At 35.4% G+C, this 25,246-nt stretch overlaps 1 protein-coding gene across 10 annotated transcripts in view; it reads right to left on the reverse strand.

Moving 5' to 3' along the window:
• Positions 1–25,246, reverse strand: part of LOC134537110 (F-box/LRR-repeat protein 20-like) — an 80,337-nt gene that overhangs the window by 35,629 nt on the left and 19,462 nt on the right. The window lies entirely within an intron of this gene.

The raw sequence follows: 25,246 nt of genomic DNA on the forward strand, positions 1-25,246 counted from the left end.
CTTATAAATTTTCGCAAGACCACATTGAATTTTTTTTTGGTAATATCAGAATGCATGGTGGATTCAACAACAATCCAACAGTGAGGCAGTTCAAATCCGCTTATAAGAAGTGTTTAGTTCATATGGAACTCAAGCCAACAACAACAGGAAATGCCATACCACTGGAGGAAATAACCATATTAAATTGCTCTTCAGCCAACACAATAAATTTGACAACTACTACAGCATACTTGTACTCTGAAGAAAATGCCAACATCTTGATAATAGAGGATGAATCAGATCATGTTTATTCGTTCAATCTTCAGGAAATTACAGAATATGCCCATCATATTATTACTTACATTGCTGGCTTTGTAGTTCGTCACTTGAACGTGGTCTTAAAATGTGAAAACTACCTTAGCTCACTGTCAGGAAACTCTGAAAACCTGCTTCATTCACTTATCATGCAAAAAGACAGGGGTGGATTACTGTTCCCATCACGAGATGTCATTGCAATATGTGAGACATGCAAGAAGGTGATCCGAACTGCACTTGCATAGAGCGGTGGGAAATTTCTTTTAAAGAAATTTACTGTGGCTAGACTTGTGTGTTTTTTAATGAACACTTATGTAATCTCAAGGAGTTGGATCTTTGCTAGCCTAAATGAACATTGCAATGACCAAGAACCATTAAATGACCATCGTCTTCATTTAATTCGCGCCATTTCACAAAAATATTTTGAAGTTAGAGTCCATTACATTTGCAAAAGGTCAGTAGATAAGTCTGAGAGCAAAAGACAAGTGTGGAACAAACTTGTATTGTTTAAAGTACACTGAGTTTTATTTGTATCTCGTGGTCCTATAATAATTTACTATAAACCATTATGCTTTATAATTTCCTTACTGTAACAACATGAAATTTCTCATTTCCTGTATACATATAACACAATTTCTTGCCGAGGCATTTTTACATGCCCAACATAATATTTTTAACAATAAAATTTCAGCTATAAAAACAAAAATTGTCTGAAGTCAACTATAGAAATTGTGATTGTTTGGAAGAATGTCATTCTGCTTTACAGAGAGAGAGTTTTTGTGATCCTGGTGATGAGAGGCATTAACTTACAGATAATGTGGGAAGATGTACTCTGATGATTAATTTTTCAATATATGAAGCATACCAATCAAAAAATCATTAAATCTTATTTCAGGGTAACATTTATTTGAAAATTATCATTAAAAAACAATGTGTTATTGGTTTATGCTTATGTTTTCTTGCATATAACACTTCTTAACTCAGGTCTTCTGAAAAACAGTACAACATGATCCTGATATATAATTTGTTGTCGAGCATAGCATCTTTAATCACAGTGTTAATTACACTGATTATTTTGTTGCAGGTAAATTCCTTAAACTTGCTACGAAAATCAATTATGAACACTTGCATACCAGTGGCTTGGTCTACGTTGTAAACTTTACTTGTATCACTTAATAAGCAGTAATAGTAGTTGAAATATTGCTCCACCTGGGGCTAACCACATCCAGTTTTGTGATCAATTTTTTTTTGTTTTTGTTGATTATATATGTTCATGTATGTGATTTAACATTCAATTAATAACACCACAAAATAAATAAATAAATTTATAAGTATGTAATTCACTTAAAATATTTCTCTTGTGGTCAGTGTTATGTGTATGTTTTGTTAAAATGGTATCGAATGTGCCACAGTTTTGACTACTAATTGCATTGTTTCAAACTGAGAGTATATAATGTGGCAAGCTACTGATGATTTGTTTTGTTTCTGTCTTTTGTTTTTGGGCTTTAAAGTGAAGGAAATATATTGCAGCATAAATATAAGTATTGGCTCAGGTTTTTGTATAAGTGCCAAAATTTAAAAAGGAATTCAAATAGTATGCAAGACACATTTTGTTTTAGGTGCCATGAAGTGTCCAAGGGTTTTCAGTTAATTTAATTTTGTGAATACCTTTTGGTTACAGATGAACTAAAGATACATACTGACTATCAGGGCCGCCGAGAGAGGGGGGGGGGGGGGGGGGGGGGCAAAAGGGGCAAATGCTCGGGCGCCCGGCTGGGAAGTGGAAAAAAAATGGCTGGAAAAACATTTTCCCCCTGCTATTAAAACATCTTGTACTATATATATAATTGTTTTGTGTGTTCCTAAAACTACAGTCGATAACCAATAACCTAACCGAGCAGTAGGTACTTGTAACATTCAGTTCACACCAAAATACTTGCTTAGTAGCAGAAATGGGAACGTTACAGGGACATCGGAACAGGGGGGACAGCAGGGGCGAGTCGCCCCCATGCTGTTATGCATGGGGGGGCGAGAGTAGCATTTCGCCCCCCTCCTTTTCCCGGAATAAATGTTTGGTCGTAGTAGTATTTTTCTCAACCTGTAGTTACAAATGTTGCATTGGTGATCACATTGATTAGAAAATAAAATTTATGATTGTCAATATACTGTTAAATGATTGAAAATTCCTAGATGGTATTTTATTTAAATTGTACTACATCTACTGTCAGAGTAGTATTTAATACATACTACGCCATCAAATTCTTGGAATGGTATATTTAATATTTTGGTTCGGAAACTCATTAAATAGCACAATTTTGCATCTAAAATTCCAAATTTTTCCAGGGGAGGGCCCCCGGACCCCCCGCTCTATGACAGGTAAGTGTGATACATCTGTTCGGCCCCCCACTAATGAAAACGTTGCGACGTCCCTGGAACGTTATAAATAATTAATATGTATTACAAATTTTTCAATGTAATGAACGTAGTTCAGTGTGTTTGATGTTTTCGAAGTAATAAAATTGATTATTACTTTACATTATTTTAATAATATTTACTTTCTGAATAAATTATTATACTTATGTATTTTAAACACTCATATAATAATGCAATTTCTGTTTACCATTTTTTTTTTTTTTTTTTTTTTAGCAACACATACATCAAAATTAATTATTATTTGTATTTTGATGGGATTAACAATGTAAAAGTGCACTCAGATAATACAAGCAAATGCTCTCTTCTTTTTTTTGCGTAGCTAGGAAATCGTTATGTATGTTCAAATGAAGAATGCAATTTTACGATACCATATATATTTATGGTATAGGCCTACGTAGTCGTGGTATGCAAAAAAAAAAAGGAAGGGGGCCTACTACCCCAGCTCAGCTGCCCAGGGGCCCACAAATTCTCTCAATGGCCCTGCTGACTAAAACCTCCCAAGAGATTATTGTTTAGTTGTGGCATATTATAGCTCTCTACCTGAAGTTATTAAGTTTTTTTGTGTATTTAATTACTGTCTCTTGGTCATAAAGAGCTATTTCTGATGAGTAATTGCACAGGAGTTCCTTTCAAAATTTAGGCGAACACTAATAAAGAATGTTTTAAATTTAAGTTTCGGGGGGGGGGGGGGGGGAGGTTGTATGAAAGATTGCATGTGAAGAACGTAATGTTTAAAGTTGGAAACAAGGAATTAGGTATTAAAGTTTGAAAGTTGACGCGAACCGCCGGTGCTCCCTCTGGTCCGCAAAGGCCGTTATGTCACAACACTTACTCTTAAGTGCATCGAACACGCCCGAGCGTGATGTCTGCCTAGTGAGTGTAAGTGCACCACGACGAACACTAAGTCGATTACAGCGCCCGGCCGGGTGTGGCAATGCGCTAAACTAAATTGGTAATTATTCTTTTAAATCAAAAACAACCAAATTAATAACAATTGAAAGAGAATTAATTCAAGGGAAATTATGTCCAATTGTTCAATAATCATATATTGTGAAATATGTCTCTTAAGTTCGAAACTGGTCGGAGCTATTTTCCCGCGCTTCACGTGTCTAGGCGCGAGGTCGCAGGGCGCCCTCGCGCTCAGTTGCCATCAGGGACTTGCAGGGGTCGGTAGCTTCGCGCACGCAGAGCCTTCAGATTTCGCGCCTCATACAAGTCTCAGCAATAGTGTAAGTTCTTCAAATCCTTTTACCAGCTCTGCGCTGACCCCACTCAGTCGCACGATATTTCGTGCGACTCATTACCTAATCATTTTATCCCAACAGGGAGTTTTGCATTTATTACGTAATTTTCATGTCCAGAGTTTAAGGACAGCGTAATTGAGTTACGCAGTTTTTACATCTTCAAAGCCAAGTAATCGTTATCGTCGAAGGCTCTCAGCCAGCCACGTTGTCGAGTTCTTACTCGTTAATTTACGTATCTAACTTTCATCGTATTTAAATGTGTAACTTGTAACATGCAATCTAACCACGTAATAACTGCTTCATAAGTGACTGTAACGTGTATGTTTTCATCTAACCGGGCCTACGTACTTTTCGAGACTCTAATTTTTTGCCACAGGTTAGATTGCAAATAACTTTGAACATTCAGTTGTATGTGCTGTTTTACACGTTAACGTCCATATTTGCATAAGCTAGTGCAGCAGAGTAGCTCCGTGACTATCCACCGCATTTTTCACGTTGATAATTGGCCACTGTATAAGTCCGCACATACCACTTTGCAACCTATCCTGGCCGCGCGTATAATCTACGCATAGCGACTCGCGTGCCGCGACGGTCAGACAACAGACGCGGCCAGTACTTGGACCAGCGTGTGTATCGGTTCTCAATAAATTGCAGTGTCGTGTTAACCAGTTTATTATTTGTATTAAGGCGTCCTAGGTGGCCTGAACAGCCCGGGTAGGTTTCGATTTACGACGCGCTCCTGCCTGCAGCCACGAGGCCGAACCCCCGTTAAAACCCCTGAGGTCACTTTTCAAATTAATAACTACTTAAAAAACTTAGACAGGCAGCGGGAGTGGCGCGAAACTAGTGTGGCTTTTGAAAAACGAACTTTCGAACGTCTTTCAAATTTCTAAGTACATCAAAATTAATTTAGCACGAGTGATTTCTAAGGCCGGCAAGTGGCATTTAGTTTTTGTGACTTTTATAACAATCCGGGACTATTCACTAAAGAACATTTGCATTTCACAAAATTCTATTTTATTTTCATAACTTCAACGCGACAGTCTCACGCCAAGGCGGCAGCGGAAGCCGGCGCGCCAGGAGGTCACGGGAGACGACGCCGGGAGATAGCGACGGGATACGGCGCCGGGAGATAGCGACGGGAGACACGAGGATCGGTTTCGCCGCGATGTGATAACGTCGGCAAGACGAGATACGGCCGGGATTAGTTACACGGCGTCTCACCGCGATCAGTTACGACTCGGCACCGCGGGAACGGCGCGCAGCAACCGCGGGACAGCTGCTCGGCGCAGAGTGACGTCACAGAAGGCACAGACAGTCGCGCACGGCCGCGCACGCATCACCGGGCTTCCGCGGGACAGGAGGCGTGCGAGCAGGGGACACTGACTCGGAGGTGAGGGGAGGCGGTCCTCCCTACCTGCTCGCGCCCTGTCATCGACGTCCTGATCCGTCGCTCGTATCAGTCTGCCGCGATCGCGCTACAGAGGCCGCACGTCCTTATCAACACGAACGAAGGTAGGTTTTTTTTTTTACCATAATTAAAATACCACTAATTTGAGGCTCTATGAGCCGCTGTTAAAATGTGTATGATGGCTCGCACTCTAAATTTAGTTTTATTGGTGGTACATATATATTTTATGTAAAAAATACCTTCTGTGTATTTATATGTTAGCTAAGTTTTTTTTTAAAAAAGATAGGTTGTTAGACAGAAAGCATAAAGACCAAACATTAGAGGCTATTCAAGCCTCTGGTAAAATGTATGTGATGAATCGCACTCTTATTTTTTGACGTGACGTCTAATAAATCGATGAACGCCGGCTGCACGCACGAAAAAGTGTCCCACTACGGATGTGTCCTTTTTGCTCATCGTACGCATGCGTGGCATCTCTCTTCATGCTCATTGTACGCATGAGTGGCATCTCTCTTCCACTCGATTAGAACAACCATCGATTTGACTTTTCAATCATATTTTCGTCGTTTGAATTATTAATATTATGTAATTTAACGATCGTCCACCGTTTTTCAGCACAATCGGTACGGTTATTTAAAAGTAATGTTGAAAATTCAAAAACGTTTTTAACCAACCATTGTGTTTTACAGATGTCAGCCAAGTATTTTTAAAAGTTAGGTTGTTAGAAATCATAATAACAACATATTAGAGTATTCGAGCCTCTTGTAACATTTTTATTATGGTTCGCGCTCTAAATTTATTTTATTTGATAATACACAAATGTATGAAGGTATCGAATTATCTATATATATAAAAATGAAACCCGGTTTCCTTGGTCACGGCATCACGCGTGAACGGCTGGACCGATTTCACTAATTTTTTTTTTTGGTTGTGTTTGCTATGGTCAGGAGAAGGTTCTTATGAAAGAAAAAATTAAGAAAATTGTGTGGAAGATTAGAAAATTTAAGAATAATGAATTCCTATTTCCCTTGGTCACGCCATCACGCGTAAATGACTGAACCGATTTCACTAATTCTTTTTTTGTTGTGTTTGTTATTGTCACGAGAAGGTTCTTATGAAAGAAAAAATTTAACGGAAAATTAGAAAATTTAAGAATACTGAACCACCATATATAAAATTATTTCCAAACTAACCCAACACTTTGTACAATATAAATATTTCTAAAGTAACCTTATGACATTCAGCTTTAAGCGTTTACAGTTTCCAGTGCGGCTTGCATTTGCAATGTCAATAAATAAATCGCAAGGGCAGTCGCTAAGTGTATGTGGCATCAACCTAGATAATCCATGTTTTTCACATGGCCAATTATATGTCGCCTGTTCCCGTGTCGGAAAACCATCAACATTATTTATTTACGCGCCGGAACATAAAACTAAAAATATAGTTTATCAAAAAGCATTAGAGTAGAGAGAAGCAGTGAGGGGTACAGAGACTATTAGTTGATTTATAGAGCGCGCGTGGTATTGAGCTCATTGTTTACTTAAAAATGCCAAGTTGTTCAATAGCAATTTGTAAAAACATTAGTGGAATTATTGAATCCTATGGAATAAACACTATTTTGACAATATATATTTTGTTTTTTATTTAATTAAATTAGTAAGGTCCTTTTCAGTTATAGTGATTCAAATTGAATAGGTACTCATACCTAAGATAGGTCAGCTATACAAAATAAAGTGCATCATTGCTACGCTAAGGCGGTACGAAGTTCGCCGGGTCAGCTAGTCTTATGTAATTTTTAAAGTCACATAGTTTAAATTAATGCGGAGGATTTGCATTAGACCATTGAATTATTTTTTGTGATTGAGACCCTCTCGTAAATTAGAGTGATGGTTCGCACTATTTATTTCTAGTATATATATTTTTTAATGTAGCAAACCTCCTGCTGTATTTTAAGAAGTAAGCCAAGAGTTTTTAAAGATTGGATTTTTCCAGAAATCATAATAACTACACATTATATGCTATTCGAGCCTCTGCTTAAATGTGTATGATGGCTTCAATCTTAATTAAGATTTTATTGAGAGAGCACATAATTTTTAAGGTAGCGACAAACCTCCGGTATTTTTTTTTTAGAAATAATCAACTAATTTTGAAAAGGAAATTTTATTGATAGAATTATTAAAATAACACATTTGAAGGCTCTGGTGAAATGTATATGTTATTTTGCACTCAAAATTTTCATTTTATTAATAGTACGTACATTTTTAGTGTGGTGATAACCCTACTGAATATTTGAATTATCCAATAATTTTTAAGAAGGTATGTTTTTAACAGCAATCATATAAACAATACTTAGTGTCTATTTAAGCGTATGGTTAAATGCGAATCATTGTTTTTTAAATATTAAAATGTTTTTATTGATAGTACACATAATTTTTAATAAAGCCTTGTACCTGCTGTAATTTTAGATATTGGTCAAGTATTTTTAAAAAAGGTAGGATGTTATGCAGTAAGCATAAAAACACATTAGAGGCAATTCGAGCATCTGGTAAAATGTGTATGATGGTACGAGGTACGCACTCTTATTTTGGTTTTTATTGATAGTACATACATTTCTTAAAGTAACGAAAGACCTACTGTATTTTAAGTAGATATCCAATAAATTTTAAGAAGGTAGGATTTTTTACAGAAGTCAAGTAATCAACACAGTTCTGTTAATCGATCTCTGGTAAAATTTGTATGATGGTTAGATCTATAACTTAAGTTTTTATTGTTAGTACACACATTTTTTAAGGCAGCGAAATACCTGCTGTAATTTTAGATGTTAGCGAAGTATTTTAAACAAGTTAAGTTGTTAGACAGAGAAAATTAAACAACATTTTGGAGGCTATTCGAGCTCATGGAAAATTTATATGACGGTTTTTAAATATTAATGTAATATTTTTATTATAGTACATACATTTTTTTACCTTCTCTATTTTATTTTAGAAATAATCTAATATTTTTAAGAGGGTTTTTTTGATAGATTATTAAAAAAAACACACATTTTAAGGCATTTCGAGAATCTGGTAAAATGTATATGGTAGTATGCACTCAAAATTTAGTTTTTATTGATAGTACATACCTACATTTTTAATGTAGTGATAACCCTTCTGAATATTACAATTATCCACTATATTTTATGATAAATATAAAATAATAATAAAAACAATAAATTAGAGTAATTGAGCTTCTGGTAAAATGTGTATGATGGTTTTTTAAATATTAATAAAAATTCTATTGATAGTACATATATTTTTAATGTAGCAAATTACGACAACCCTACTGTATTTTTTGAAAGATCCAATAATTATTAGAAAGGTAGTTTTTTGTACAGTTATCATAAAAACAACACATTAGTGACTATTGAAGCCTCTGGTAAAAGGTGTATGAGGGTTTTTGGAGCGACAACGTCTAATAAATCGATAAACGCCGGCTGCACGCTTGTAAAAGTGTCCCGTTACGCACATAGTCCCGTTATGCTGTGTTCCATTACGCTCATTGTACGATTGCGCTGCATCTCTCTCTGTCACTCGATTAGAACCACCATCAATTTGACTTGTTCGAGGCACATTAAACTTGAAACACTCCCATTTGAATACTACTTTTTCTCTCATTGTCATATCCTTTACAATGTAGCACAGTATGGAAGCAAAAATTATTAAAGCTTTAGTTAAAATAATCTCTACGTTAAAGTAATAAACATATTTGAATTAATTTGTTCAAATTTGTTCAAAATAGTGATAATTCAATAAAAATATTTCAATTTTATTCATAAAAGAATTAATTAATTTCATCAATGTTTTGTTATGACGTCACGTTAAACTATTTTTTTAAACATATTAATTTAATATTTATTGATTGAACATAAATTTTTTGAGGTAGTTACATACTTGCTATATTTTTAGATGTTAGCCAAGAATTTTAAAAAATGTAGCTTTTTTGATAGAAGGCATAAAAACAACACATAAGACGCTATTCGAACCTCTGGTAAAATGTGTATGAATATTAGAACTATAAATTTAGTTTTTATTTATGTGTACCGATACACGGCCCACATATAAATATATATGGTCAGTAGGGCGTATTTAATTCAATATAAACTGTGTTTGAAGGGACCTAGTCAACAATGGTCCGCGGCATTGGTAAATATTCGACTTTTGAAGTGCTATTGTGACGGCGCATGCGCGCCAGCGCCAGGAGAATTAGCGGCAATCGGCAACCGACTGAACTTAAAAACGAGCCAATAGGAGAGGCCGCTGGGGACGCTCGGCGGAGGTATAAAAGAGCCTCCTGGCGATTTCTCGAGGAGTCGGTCCGCTGCACTGAGTCGGAGCACGTATCGCTTCGCTTAAGAAATTTTCGCTACCCGCGATTCCGGGCTGCGGAATCGCGATTTGAAGTTGAACGTTCGGTATTATCAACATTTGGGACGGTAATTATCGAATTCATCAACGCGTCCGCGGTCCGGGAAACGACTTCGCGCGCGCCGGAACTTCGCCTGTGTGAGTGCTCTGGTGACTAAAAGTGTGTGGTGCCTACTGGTGCATCTCAACGCACTTCCTGGGACAGCCTTCACGCAGTCTGGAGACTGTGGAGCCAGCGCAGCATTCGCAAGGTAAGGCGCGGTCGCCTTGGGTCGGCGCCAGCGCATTGTTGAACTGCAAACTCCCCTCATCTTACACGGTGATTCCTGCTACGAGACGTTATCGCAGAGACTGTGCCTCCTAATAGTAACTGTCCGCGGTCCCCCCAGAGGTCCTGGGGGTAGAAATAGCCTATCGACAGAGTTTTAGCCCGGAGCAAACCCCACCCTTATTGAATGTGTAGGCGGCATCTACGTGTTGTGTAGGATACCAACGATAGAGACTGAACGTGAAATGGACTTTTGTCGAGTCGGGTGCCCTTCGTAACGTCCTGCAGTTTCAATAACATTCTTATTTTTGCTAGTCACATTGTGTCTCTGAGAACTTTAGCCATTGTCAAGTATAAGTCCAATGTTATGTTATTGTTTTTGCGTCAAATTCATCAATATTATTAAAATTTATTTGAAAATCATATATTGTTTATTTGTATTACAGGTTAGTCTCCTTGATAATATTTTAAAGTTATGGCAAACAGGGCTAAGTAATGTTAGGCACTCGTGTATTGACAAATATCATCTACCATTCAGTCAGTCCTGTGTTTGTAAACAAACGAGGTGTTTGTTTACGTTTGGGTCACTCCAATCCCGCATAACAGTTGTCTGTCGTCATATTATTATTAGTGTGTTATATCTGCACATATGGTTTAAACATTTTTTAAGTTAATGCTAATCTTACAGTGTTTAATTAATTAGCGAATTATTTTTAAGAAGGTAGGTTTTTTGACAGTAAACAAATACAAATTGAGGCTTTATGAGCCACTATTAAAATATTTATAATGGCTCGCACTCTAAATTTAGTTTTATTGGTAGTACATATATTTTTTATGTAGAAAAATACCTTCTGTATTTTTAAATGTTAGCCAAGTATTTTTAAAAAGATAGGTTGTTAGACAGAAAGCATAAAGACTAAACATTAGAGGCTATTCAAGCCTCTGGTAAAATGTATGTAATGAATCTCACTCTTATTTTAGTTATTGATTATACACACTTTTTTAAGGTACCACTCTACAGTATTTTAAGAATAAATTATTTTTTTTTAAGATGTTAGGTTTTTTGACAAAAAGCTTTACAACTAATTTGATTCCTTTTTTTAGCCTCTGTTAAAATGTTTATGACGGCTCACACACTAAATTTATTTTATATTGATAGTACACAATTTTTTTAAGGTAGCATATTACGTGCTGTAATTTTAGATAAGCCAAGAATTTAAAATGGTAGGTTATTAGACAGAAAGCATATAAACAAAACAATAGAGGCAATTCGAGCCTCTGGTAAAATATGTATGATGGTTTGCATTCATAGTATACACATTTTTTAAGGTAGCGACATAGCTGCTGTATTTTTAGAAGATACCAGTTATTTTAATAAGGTAGGTTTTTGACAGAACGCATAAAAAACACAAATTAGAAGGTTTTCGAGCTACAGTTAAAATGTTTATGTTGGCTTGCACTCTAAATTTAGTTTTATTGTTAGTACAAATATTTTTTAAAGAATCAAAATACCTGTGGTATTTTTAGATGTTAGCCAAGTATATTTAAATTTGTAGGTTTGTTTGACAGAAAACAGAAAAAATACAAATTTAATGCTTTTCGAGACTCTGTTAAAATGTTTGTAATGGCTCGCACTCTAAATTTAGTTTTTAGTGATAGTTCCCATAATTTTTAATCTATAAAAATACCTGCTGACAATTCGCACTCTAAATATAGTATTTATTTATAGTTCACATTTATTTTAAGGTAGAGAAATACCTGCTGTATTTTTAGAAGTTCATAATGAATTTTAATAAAAAATATTTTTTTTTGAGAGAAATCATAATAGCAATACTTCGGAGGCTGTTCCAGCCTCTAGTAAAATGTTTATATTGGTAAGTGTAAAAATTTAGTTTTAAATCTTATTTAACACGTGTAGGAAAGTAGCCAATAACTTAATATATGTTTAAATGCTAAATATTTGAGTTAGAGAAAGAAAGTTTGTTAACATTAAAAATCACATATAAATAGGCAAGTATTTTTAAAAAAAATATGATTTTTCCAGAAAGCATAAAAACAACACATTAGAGGCAATTTGAGCATCTGGTTAAATATGTATGATGGTTTGCACTCTTATTTTAGTTTTTATTTATAGCTTACACATTTCTTAAGGGTGTGACTGACCTACTGTTTTTTTTAGAAGTTATCCAATAATTTTTAACAAGGTAGGTTTTTTTACAGAAAGCATGAAAAAAGCACATGATGTTACTCGAATCTCTGGTAAAATTGGTAAAATGGTTAGATCTATAACATTAGTTTTATTTTGTTAGTTCACACATTTTTGTTAAGGTAGCGAAATACCTGCTGTATTTTTAGATGTTGGCCAAGTATTTTTATAAAGTTAGGAAAATAGACGAAGAGCATAAAACTACACATTAGAGGCTATTCGAGACTCTGGTTAAAAATTGTATTATGATTCGCACTCTAAATTTATTTTTATTTGATAGTACACACTATTTTTAAAATAGCGGCGACCATACTTCATTTTTAGAATTTGCCAATTTTTTTTTTAAATAAATATATTTTTGACACAAAGCATAAAAACTACAAATGAGGCTATTCAAGCATCTGGTTAAATGTGTATGATGGTTTAAACTAAAACTTTAGTTTTTATTGATGGAACTCTAAATTTATAAGGTAGTAAAATACCTGCTGTATTTTTTGTAGTTAGCCAAGTATATATTAATAAGAAAGGTTTCAGAACACGAAATAATAAAAAAACGAAATAAGAGGCTTTTTGAGCCTCTGGTAAAATTTGGTTTTGGTTAGTGTTCTAAATTTATTTTTAAATTATATTTCTCACACATTAAATAGGTCGCCTATTATTAGATATATATGTTTAAAATATACTTAAGTGAGTTAAAGGAAGAAAGTTTAAAGACCGAAACCAAAAAAGTCACATATAAATACCTATAAAAGCCTCTTGTAAACTTTTTATAATGGAGTTACACTCAAAATTTAATTTTAGTTGATAGTACACACATGTAGAAAGGCATAAAATTATATAATTCTTAAATTTACACAAGTTTTTTAATGAGTAGGTTTTGTGACAAAAGACCATGGAGATAAATATTTTGAGTGATTTTGATCCACTGGTAAAATTTGTATAAACATTACAATCTAAATTTAGTTTTTAGTTATGGTACACACATTTTTCAAAGTAGCAACAACCCTGCTGTATTTTTTGAAAAATCGAATAATTTTAGAATGGTGTGTTTTTGTACAGTTTAGTTTTTATTGATAGTTCACACATTTCTTAAAGGTTGCGACAGACGTACTGTATTTTTAAACGATACAATTTTTTTACATAAATCAAGAAAAACAACACAGTGATGTTACTCGAGTCTCGGGTAAAATTTGTATGATGGTTAGGTTTATAACTTTAGTTTTTATTTGTTAGTACATTCATTTTTAAGGTAGCAAAATAACTGCTAAATTTTTAGAGGAACCCGGTAAGCAAGTATTTTAAAAAAGTGTGGTAAATAGACAAAGAGAATAAAACTACATATTAGAGGCTCGAGCCTCGGCTAAAATGTGTATAATGGTTTTTTAAGAATTAATTAAAATTTTTATTGATACTTAAACGGGCCTTCTCTATCAAACGTTTATTTATTATTATAAATCAATTTGACTTATTCTAATTTATTTATAGAATAAAAGCAAAAGAACTAATCATTTTATATTAATTTATGGGTGCCAACAACTTTTAAGAAGTTGTAAAACTGAGTAAACATTAAAATATTTAGCTATTTAGACTTGATTATGAATGACACAATATTAGCACCGTGATCGGGAAATAACCGTTATCAGTTTTCAGTGACATTCCATAATTATCAACAGATATTCATAATTTGTTTAAAACCAGTAAAATAGTATCAAACTCTTTGAACCTGTTTTATTGCAAGTCTTCACTCAGCTAATGTTTACTATACAAAATTTATTCTAATTAATTTATTGTTCTGACTATTCAGTAGGTAGAGCTGGGTATTTCGTGGAAAAATTCGTAAGTTCATTAGATTAGTTGACATACAAACTTTTTAACTTTAACTCAAGTTGTCACTAGACTCAAACAGTATGGTATTGGTTTAGAGAGTATACAAGACGGATTTCTCGTGATGTTACTATTCCGGTGTGTTAGTTTTTGCAAAGCTGATAAGTTTTGTAAAATTCCTTTACAAATATCTGACCGACCTGTTAGTATAGTTCAGTAGTAACGAACTATGCATTACAATGTCTGTTTTCGATGTACGGGAACTCAGCAACAAAGATTCCACGTCTTCATACTTGAAACACCCTTCAGCTGTTTCATGTCTTCGTCCTGGGAACGCCTCGTAGTGATTCTTCGTCTTCGTCCTGGTAACGCCTATCGTCTATTCCAAGCCTTCGTCCTGGAAACGCCTCTCGTTGTTCGTCTTCGTCCTGGGAACGCCTCTTGTTAGTTGTCTTCGTCCTGGGAACGCCTCTTGTTAGTTGTCTTCGTCCTGGGAACGCCTCTCGCTGTTTCCGGATGATCTCGTACAGTCAATTATTCAGAATATTTCATTCTTCGCCCTGGGAACCCCTTAATATTTCTTCCAATCTTCGTAGTCGGGTTTCATAATCTTCATCCTGGGAACGCCTCGATGTTATAATCTTCTTACAAATAATAATTCTTCAATTCAATACATATATCCAAACTATCAATATTATTAATGTCTTCTATTAATTCTTGCAATTCTTCAAAGTATTCTAACAGTCATAATTCCAATTTCTGCAGTAATAAAATGTCACGTCTAGCTTATCCGAAGGTTCCTATATCAATCCTTCCTTTTAGTTTTTCACTTAAAATTCCAAACCAACTTTTATTTTCCAGCAATAGTTTTTGTTATACCTTTTCAACCAATACCAGATTGTTTTACAAACTCTTAATCATATAATATTAAACATGAACTTTGAAAATACCCTCCTTATTGGTTAAACAAAATATCTCATTTTTGAGCAAAGAAGTTTTACATTAAAAGATATAAATACAAAATTACTGACTTATGGTTCATAGAGAAATAAAGAAATGTGCTCAGAAGTGAAATTATAAAACATGATACATTAATTTTGTTCCTCCATCTTGTTATATAAAGTTGACAAGTTAAACCTTTATATAGTACGAAAATTTTCTAATGTAGCAAAATACCTGCTGTATTTTTGGACACTAGTGAAGTAATTTTAGAAAGGTAGGATATTATGCAGAAAGCATTAAAACATCACATTAGAGGCAATTCGAGCATCTGGTTAAATGTGTATGATCTTTCGCTTTCTTATTTTAGATTTTATTGATAGTTCACATTTCTTAAGGGTGCGACAGACCTGTATTTTTAAAAGATATCCAATAATTTTTAAGAAGGTAGGATTGTTTACAGAAGGCAAATAAAACAACACAGTGATGTTACTCGAGTTTAAGATGTTAGCCTAGTATTTTTAAATAAGAAAGGTTTATGGACACAAAAAATAAAAACGACATAAGAGGCTTTTTGTGCGTCTGGTAAAATTAGGTAATAGTTAGTGCTCCAAATTTATTTTCAAATGATACTTAACACATGTAAGTAGGTTGCCTATTATTTTATTTATGTTTAAAAGATAGTGAGTTAAAGGAAGAAAGTTTGAAGACAGAAACCGAAAAAAATCACATATAAATGGCTATGAAAGCCTCAGGTAAACTTTTTATTATGGTTCACACTCTAAATTTATTTTTAGTTGATAGTACACACATGTATAAAAGTATAGAATTATATAATTTATAAGTTACTAAAGTTTTTTAATGAGTACTTTTGTGACAAAGACCATGGAAATAAATATTTTGAGTGATTTTATCCACTGCTAAAATTTGTATAAAGGTTTGCACTCTAAATACAGTTTTTAGTGTTAGTACACACATTTTTAAAGTAGCAACAACTCCAAATAATTTTTTGAAAAATCCAATAAATTTAGATAGGAATGTTTTGTACAGTAAGCATGAAAACAACACATTAGTGTGCTAACAGAGCCTCTGGTAAAATAGGTATGATAGTTTTTTAAATATTAATTTAGTATTTATTGATAGTACATCATATTATTAAGGTAGCTACATACCGGCCATATTTTTAGAAGTTAGCTAAGTATTTTTAAATATGTAGCATTTTTGACTAAAAATATAATAACTCATTAGATTCTATTCGGATATCTGGTAAAATGAGTATGAAATTTCGCTCTGTAAATTTAGTTTTTATTGATAGTACACACATATTTTAAGGTAGTTCTAACTGTACAGTATTTTAAGAATTAGTGAATTATTTTAAGAAGTTAGGTTTTTTTTTACTATAAATAAAATACCACTAATTTGAGGCTCTATGAGCCTCTGTTAAAATGTGTATGATGGCTCGCACTCTAAATTTAGTTTTATTGGTGGTACATATATCTTTTATGTAGAAAAATACCTTCTGTATTTTTAGATGATAGCTAAGTTTTTTTTAAAAATATAGGTTGTTAGACAGAAAGCATAAAGACTAAACATTAGAGGCTATTCAAGCCTCTGGTAAAATGTATGTAATGAATCTCACTCTTATTTTTTTTTATCGATATTCAATACTTTTTTTAGGGAACGACATACGCTACATGAAATGTTTTTGAAGTTAGCCAACTATTTTTATAAAGGTAGATATTTGACAGAAAGCATAAAAACAACAAGTTAGAGGATATTCAAGCTTCTGGTAAAATTTATATGATGGTTTGCTCTCTAAATTTAGATTTATTAATAGTACTCATATTTTTTAATATAGCAAATTTCCTGCGGTATATACATGTCAGCCAAGTATTTTTAAAAAGTTATGTTGTTGGACAGAAATCATAATAACAACATATAAGAGTATTCAAGCCTCTTGTAAAATTTGTATTATGGTTAGAGCTGTAAATTAAATTTTATTTGATATTACACAAATGTATGAAGGTATCGAATTATCTTATATAATTTTTAAAGTCATAGTTTATTTTTAATAACGGAGGATTTGTAATAGACCATTGAGTTAATCATTTTTTGTGATTGTGACTCGTAAATTAGAGTGATGGTTCACACTTTTTATTTCTATTTTATATATTTTTTTAATGTAGCGAAACTCCTGCTGTATTTTATGAAGTAAGAAATCATAAAAACTACACATTATAGGCTATTCGAGCCTCTGCCTAAATGTGAATGATGGCTTATATCTTAGTTAAGATTATATTGAGAGAGCACATATTTTTTAAGGTAGTGACATACCTACTGTATTTTTTAGAAATAATCAATTATTTTTGAAATATTATTGATAGAATCATTAAAATTACTCATTTGAAGGCTATTTTAGCCACTGGTGAAATGTATATGTTATTTTGCACTCAAAACTTAGTTTTTATTAATAGTACATATATTTTTAGTGTGGTGATAACCCTACTGAATATTTGAATTATCCAATAAATTTTTAAAAAGGTATGTTTTTAACAGTAATCATAAACAATATTTTGAGTATATTCAAGCCTATGGTTAAATGTGAATGATTGGTTTTTTAAATATTAAATTTTTTTATTGATAGTACACATATTTTTTAATGAATCCTTATACCTGCTGTAATTTTAGATATTGGTCAAGTATTTTTAAAAAGGTAGGATGTTATGCAGAAAGCATAAAAACAACACATTAGAGGCAATTCGAGCATATGGTAAAATGTGCATGATGGTTCACAGTCTTATTTTAGTTTTTATTGATAGTTGACACATTTCTTAAGGTAACGAAAGACCTACTGTATTTTTAGAAGATATCCAATAATTATTAAGAAGGTACAATTTTTTACAGAAGGCAAGTAAAACAACACAGTGATGTTAATCGATCTCTGGTAAAATTTGTATGATGGTTAGATCTATAACTTTAGTTTTTATTGTTAGTACACGTTTTTTAAGGCAGCGAAATACCTGCTGTAATTTTAGATGTGACCTAAGTATTTTAAACAAGTTAAGTTGTTAGACAGAGAGTATTAAACAACATTTTGGAGGCTATTCGAGCTCATGGTAAAATTTATATGACGGTTTTTAAATATTAATTTAATATTTTAATTATAGTACATAAACGTTTTTACCTTCTGTATTTTATTTTAGAAATAATCTAATATTTTTAAGAGGTTTTTTTGATAGATAATTAAAAAAAACACATTTTAAGGCATTTCGAGAATCTGGTAAAATGTATATGGTGGCATGCACTCAAAATTTAGTTTTTATTGATAGTACATACATTTTTAATGTAGTTATAACCCTACTGAACAATTAATAATATATAATTTTTATGAAGGTATGTTTTTGAACACTAATCATAATAACAATACTTAGTCTATTCGAGGCTCTGGTAAAATGTGAATTATGGTTTTTAAATTTAATTTAGTTTTTATTAATAGTACACAAATTTTTTAATGAAGCATAATACCTGCTGTTGTTTAGATACTAGTTAAGTGTTTTTAAAATGTATGTTAGACCGAAATCATAAAAAACATCATTTTAGAGTCTATTCGAGCCTCAGCATAAATGTGTATGATGGTTTAAATCTTTATTTAGTCTTTATTGAGTGTATATATATTTTTAAGGTAGCGAAACACCTGCTGTAATTTTATAAATAATCAATTATTTTAAAAAAATGAACCTTTTTGACAGATATAATAAAAACAACACATTTGAATGCTATTTGAGCCTCTGGTAAAGTGTGTATGTTTGCACTCAAAATTTAGTTTTTATTGATAGTACATACGTTTTTAAGATAGTGATAACCTTTCTGAATATTACAATTATCCACTATATTTTATGATTAACATAAAATAATAATAAAAACAATAAATTAGAGTAATCGAGCTTCTGGTAAAATGTGTATGATGGTTTTTTTTATATATTATTAAAAATTCTATTGATAGTACATATAATTTTTTAATGTAGCAAATTACCTGCTGTATTTTTAGATATTAGTCAAGTATTTTTAAAAAGGTAGGATGATATGCAGAAAGCATATAAACAACACTTTAGAGGTAATTCAAGCATCGGGGTAAATGTGTATGATGGTTCGCACTCTTATATTAGTTTTTATTGATTGTTCACACATTTCTTGAGGTAGCGATAGACCTACTGTATTTTATAGAAGTTATCCAATAATTTTAAATAAGGTAGGATTTTTTTACAGAAAGTATGAAAAACAAAACAGTGATGTTAGGTTGGGTTGGGTTGGGTTGGGTTAGTTTAGGTTAGTTTTGTTGCCACGACTGACATGGGTGCACGTCTGAACACTGCCACGACTGACATGGGGGCACGACTGGACACTGCCATGACTGACATGGGTGTACGTCTCGAAGCCGTTCACGTCAGTGTCACGGACAGTATCAACCAAATTAGGACGGACGTCGCCGACATCACTACGCGGGTGGACACGGCCATGACGGACACGGGCGTCCGTCTGGACGGACTTACTACCTGTGTTACCTGGCAAACTATGCAGTTCTCCGAGAGGAGACAACAATGATCGCGTCGCGCCTGGAAGTAATTGAAGGATCGGCTGCGACCTTGCACAGTAGAGTCGATGCGTTTGCCAGCGGCACAGTGCAAATACAAGATCGACCAGCTACATCGCGGGACTCAGCAACAATCATTGCATCTGACCGTCCATTCCAGGAATTGGAGCAGCGCCTGGCTAACCTAGGTTCCAATCCTGTGTGTAGCAGCGCGCCCCATCACAGTGTCACCTACAGCAGCGGTAACTCAGAGCCAGCTGCGGGAATTAGCGCAATGACCAAGCCTACTGTACCGGACTCTGCGTCAGCGCCGGCAAGCGCGCCACTCAGCACACCATTGTTGGACGCGGCTGCGCTACTGCACCACCCGGCTAGGCACTGGTCGGAGTCGATGCCCAGTTTCTCCGGCAAAGTTGGGGAGAACCCAATACGTTTCCTTAATAAATTGGACGAATATTCACGGACATTTGGACTGACTGACGCGGACAAGTTAAAATGTCTCAGCACTGCACTGAAGTCCCATGCTTATTATTGGTGGGAGGTTATCATCCCTGCCACGACATCCTTCGCGCAGTTCCGTGAGTTGTTTATTCAACAATTTTGGAATCTGCGAATACAAGGCACCTTAAGGGCGCAGCTGCACTCGGAGCGCTACGATCCCAAGCGAGGCTCGTCACTGGAATCTCACATATCCGAGATATATGAGAAGACGAGATACCTGACCCTCACTATGAGCGCCACTGTCACGGAACAGCTGCCATTAAATTACCAGAAACAGCTGGTTGGACGGACGTATCGTGACGTCGCCGATTTCCGGGAGCAACTGCTGTTGCTAGATAGGCTGGAAAAGCTGACCAAGACCCAGCCAGCACAGGACAGCACGGACAAGGCGCCATTCGTGCCGAAGCCGCAGCCGGTCAATAATTATTGGCAGCAGCGTGATCGGCAAAGAGACAGCCGACAGGTACCCGTGAACATGTTGCGCTGTGAGCGTGACGCAGGCTACGGACAACGCGGGCCGAACGACGGAGAACAACAGGGTGGACGTCAGCGCCGCAGTAGAGGCGGCAAACGGAAAACCAGCTAGTGGTCATCACCGTCAAAGTATAACAGCGATGGAGAGGACAGTCGCAGCGCGCGACAACAGCGAGACGACCGGTGTAGGTCAAGGTCACGCGAGCGAGGGCGCTGGTATCACTGAAAATGAGTACGATAACTCCGGGCTGCAACGCCAGACAGCCGACACCCACGGCCCGGCGGAAACGAGAAACGCACAGACGCAGGGGAAGACTAGACTGCAAAATGACACCGCTCGTAGTGCCCCGCTGCAGCGCGTCTCAAATGACGGCAGCGCGCAACAATACGTCACGGCGCAGCAGGGAGATGCGTCATCACAGCAGGGCTATTTCGCCCGCAACGAGCCACTCAACCCAGCTGCTGAAGTCTTTCGGACCCAGACCTACAACGCGGGTCTAGGCCAAGGCTGGTCGGCAACAATGGACGCAGGACATCCTGCGCAGCAGGGCCTGCCTAGGCAGGATAACCTGCTAAACTAGAAAGGGCACGGTCCGAAGTAATTGATCCTAACTACCTCCCGAACGTCGACAGTTTACCGAAGCAGAACGATTTACCGAGCTGCGAGGAAGTGCATGAATTTGTACGAGCGAAGCTGACGTCTGAAGCGGCCGCGAGACAGCGCCGGAAGCCGGCATCACAACCCGCAGACTTCCAGTTAGGCGACCTTGTACTACGGAAAACAGCACCAGTGAGTAAGAAGTGGGAATTTATTACCAAGAAGCTCTGCCTTCTTTACGCTGGACCGTTTCGTGTCACGAATGTGACCAACGAGAATTGCTACACTCTATCTAGCATCGACACCGGAGAAGTCGTCGGGAGATACAACTTAACACAACTGAGAGCTTACAAGAAGCCAGTTGTTGACCATTTGTGAACGGTGTTCATGGTGTTAGTGCATTTCCTTGGTGTGTGTATGTGTGCGTTGTGCTGTTACATTTAGGACTACTTCACGCACAGAATGTAAACAAACTATTTATTTACTAAAATTTTATTATATTTATCGTCGTTTGTTTATATATTTCCGTTTGAACGATTTATTTTGTGCAATTGAACGTCTCTACGTGTGTCGGAATTCTTGACATAATTCCAGCTGACAACTAAGCATCATTTGACTAGACCCCTCTAGGACCTTATTGGTTTTAACGCTGATTTCAGCTTTTGACACTGATTTTATATAAAAGAGTGTTTATTGTTGAAAAATAACATTTTAAATTTGTGACGTTTTGACACTTTAAGACGTTTTGGGAGAAGTCGGATTTTATTATAAAGTGTTAAATTACGTTAACTGTGATTTTGTTCCGGCCAATCAGAGGCCGAGTTGCAATAATGAAGAGTTTGGAACTAAAATTAAGGAGAGAGAGTTATAAAATTGTGGCGTCAAAATCAAAATCGCCGGGGTTTGGATCCCTTAATAATATGAAATTTGGCGAAGCTATTTAGGTCATCCAAGAAAAAGGATGTTTCTAAACGACGTCTACAGTAATTATATGTAGTTATCATAGGGCGCATCAGAACTGATGCGATCTTAGGAGTGAAAATACGTGAGTAATATCTGACTCGATTTCCTCCATCGCAAATGACCGTGCCTACGAAACAAAATAGTCATATCTGTTTCCCTACAAACGTAAAACATTTAATTAATACGTGAAATTACGTCAACACACTAAAGACAGACGTGTTTAATTAAATTTACTCTGAAATACACAATCCAATTCCTATACCCAGAGGTTAAACGTGATAGGATCTCACGGTGTTTTGCCGACACATATAATGAACTACGCCGAGGTACAATTTTAATTGAAGTGAACTTTGAAAATATATATGATAAATTATTCATTTTTCGCCGCACCTAAATTGAAAACAACGAACTTTACAAACAGGATAAAACGGACTTTTGTATATGTATTCATGTGTGCAACCTAATTCCTGAGTATGATAAAACACATATTTAGTTGCCATATGTCAAGTTACTAATTTGAATATTTACTGTTTTATTAAATACGACCTAGAAATTACGTTTGTAATTTATTGTCTGTTTTATGTATGGTAAAATATCCCAATTCTCCTTGTTTCAACTGTCTAAATATTTGTCCTGAAACTTTCATAAATTTTCTCTTATGTGTATAATACTATTTATTCTTTATAAACACCTGACATTATATACATAAGAGTGGCGCCCATAATTAAAAATAATACAGACGTAGCAGTGGAGTGACCGATCAGCTGATCGATATAGAGCTAGGTGCAGAGCTATGCGATTGGCATAGAGCTAGCTGCAGCCATACCAAAAAAACAACATGACCCAATATGTCATATTTTATATTTATGTATGTTTCTTCATCTGTTTTTACACAACTGTGTTAGATTGAGACACTACATATACTTTCTGTATTTACAGAAAGTGACAACCCAGGTGGAGATTAAGTAAAGACCACCACACACACAAACATACATAGTATTACAGCGTTAAGTGCGAAGGCTATGTGTTCCCGCCTTTTAGTATCGTGTAGATAGGTTATTGACACGTTGTGTACCGATACACGGCCCACATATAAATATATATGGTCAGTAGGGCGTATTTAGGTAAATATAAACTGTGTTTGAAGGGACCTAGTCAACAATGGTCTGCGGCAATGGTAAATATTAGAGGTGGGTCGAAAAGTATCAACCTGATACTTTGTCACTGATACGCGCATGTATCAGGAATGGCAAACGAGTACAGTTGAAAAATATCAGGTACTCTAGTATCAGTTCAGAATTCGCCTGGAACACCACCACGGCCAATGTGCGCGTGCGCAGAACCCGATCGCAGAATGATGACGGTCACTTGGGCGGAGCTTGTGAAAGGGGAGGGAGCAGGAACGACGAATAAGGGATAAAGAAGGGAAATAATGTAGGGGAGGAAGCGCAGGGGAAGGCGTTGAAGGAGAGGCGCAAAGCGAAATTGTTACGAGTCGTTTGGTTATTGTCCCACATCAAAGTACGCTCAGTGCGCAGTGCGTGCACAGTCTCATTCAATAATAAAACTAATGAAATTTTAATATTAAAAAGTACATTAATACAAGATATAATATTTATATTTGTGCACCTAACAGCTATGAAAATGCAAATAAATTCTCAGTTGACACTAATAACAGATGTAATCAACAGATGTAATTTTTTTTCCGAAAACAATTAGTAACTAGTGTTTTCATACATTTTATTTTTTATTTTTTTATTTTATTTATTATCTTCCTGTTTTATACACTCACAAGGTGAAATAGGAGTTGTCAATTGATTACAATATTATAAATGATAAAAATCATAACAAACAATATAATAAACATCATACAAAATATAAAAAGGACATATTATGTAAAAGCTAATAAATATAAAACAAAAATACACATTAAAATAATAAAATTGACAAGACAATTAATAAGTATCCATACATTAATCACAATTATGAGAAGATATTAGGTATTCATCCACACTGTAATAGGCTTTCTTAATAAGAAATTGTTTGAAACTTTCTTTGAAAACTGGAAATTTATTTTTTAAAAGATTACGATTTAATCAAAAATTAAAAATAAAAAATAAAACAGATACGTACATTAGTGAGCATACTATATCAATGTTTACGTTTCAAATGTTTCTTCAGATTAGTCGATGATGATTTATAACTCAGTTTTTGTTTACACAAATTACAATTAGCAACTCATTATTTTCCGTAAAAAAATTCCACACAAATGAAGTCTTTTTCCTGCACTTATCCATTCCTTATTTCACTATAAAGATACTAACTACAAAGCATGACAGCCCGCAACAATGTACATGGTGGTAATTAATACACGGCCAGGACGAACTGCAGTGAATGTTGAAATGATTGATACTGGCTGTATTTGGTGGGCATGAGGGTAACAGAGGTGGAGAATTACCGGGCGTGATAAATAATGTATCAGAGACAACGATACCTTTTTACGCTGGTGATGACGGCACGGAGGATGTGTATCCTGTAACGAGAATGCTGATACCTTGTCGCTTCCTGGGACCGCTACTGCTCTGATACAAAAGTATCAGAGACTTGTAACTAGGTCCATTACTGTATCAGTATCAGGTAGGTACAGATACCGAAAATTGCTGTAACAACCCACCTCTAGTAAATATTCGACTTTTGAAGTGCTATTGTGACGGCGCATGCGCGCCAGCGCCAGGAGAATTAGCGGCAATCGGCAACCGACAGAACTTAAAAACGAGCCAATAGGAGAGGCCGCTGGGGACGCTCGGCGGAGGTATAAAAGAGCCTCTTGGCGATTTTTTGAGGAGTCGGTCCGCTGCACTGAGTCGGAGCACGTATCGCTTCGCTTAAGAAGTTTTCGCTACCCGCGATTCCGGGCTGCGGAATCGCGACCTGAAGTTGAACGTTCGGTATTATCAACATTTGGGACGGTAATTACTGATTTCATCAACGCGTCCGCGGTCCGGGAAACGACTTCGCGCGCGCCGGAACTTCGCCTGTGTGAGTGCTCTGGTGACTAAAAGTGTGTGGTGCCTACTGGTGCATCTCAACGCACTTC

The sequence above is a fragment of the Bacillus rossius genome, chromosome 11 (genome assembly GCF_032445375.1).
Source record: "Bacillus rossius redtenbacheri isolate Brsri chromosome 11, Brsri_v3, whole genome shotgun sequence".
NCBI classification, from domain to species: Eukaryota; Metazoa; Arthropoda; class Insecta; order Phasmatodea; family Bacillidae; genus Bacillus; species Bacillus rossius.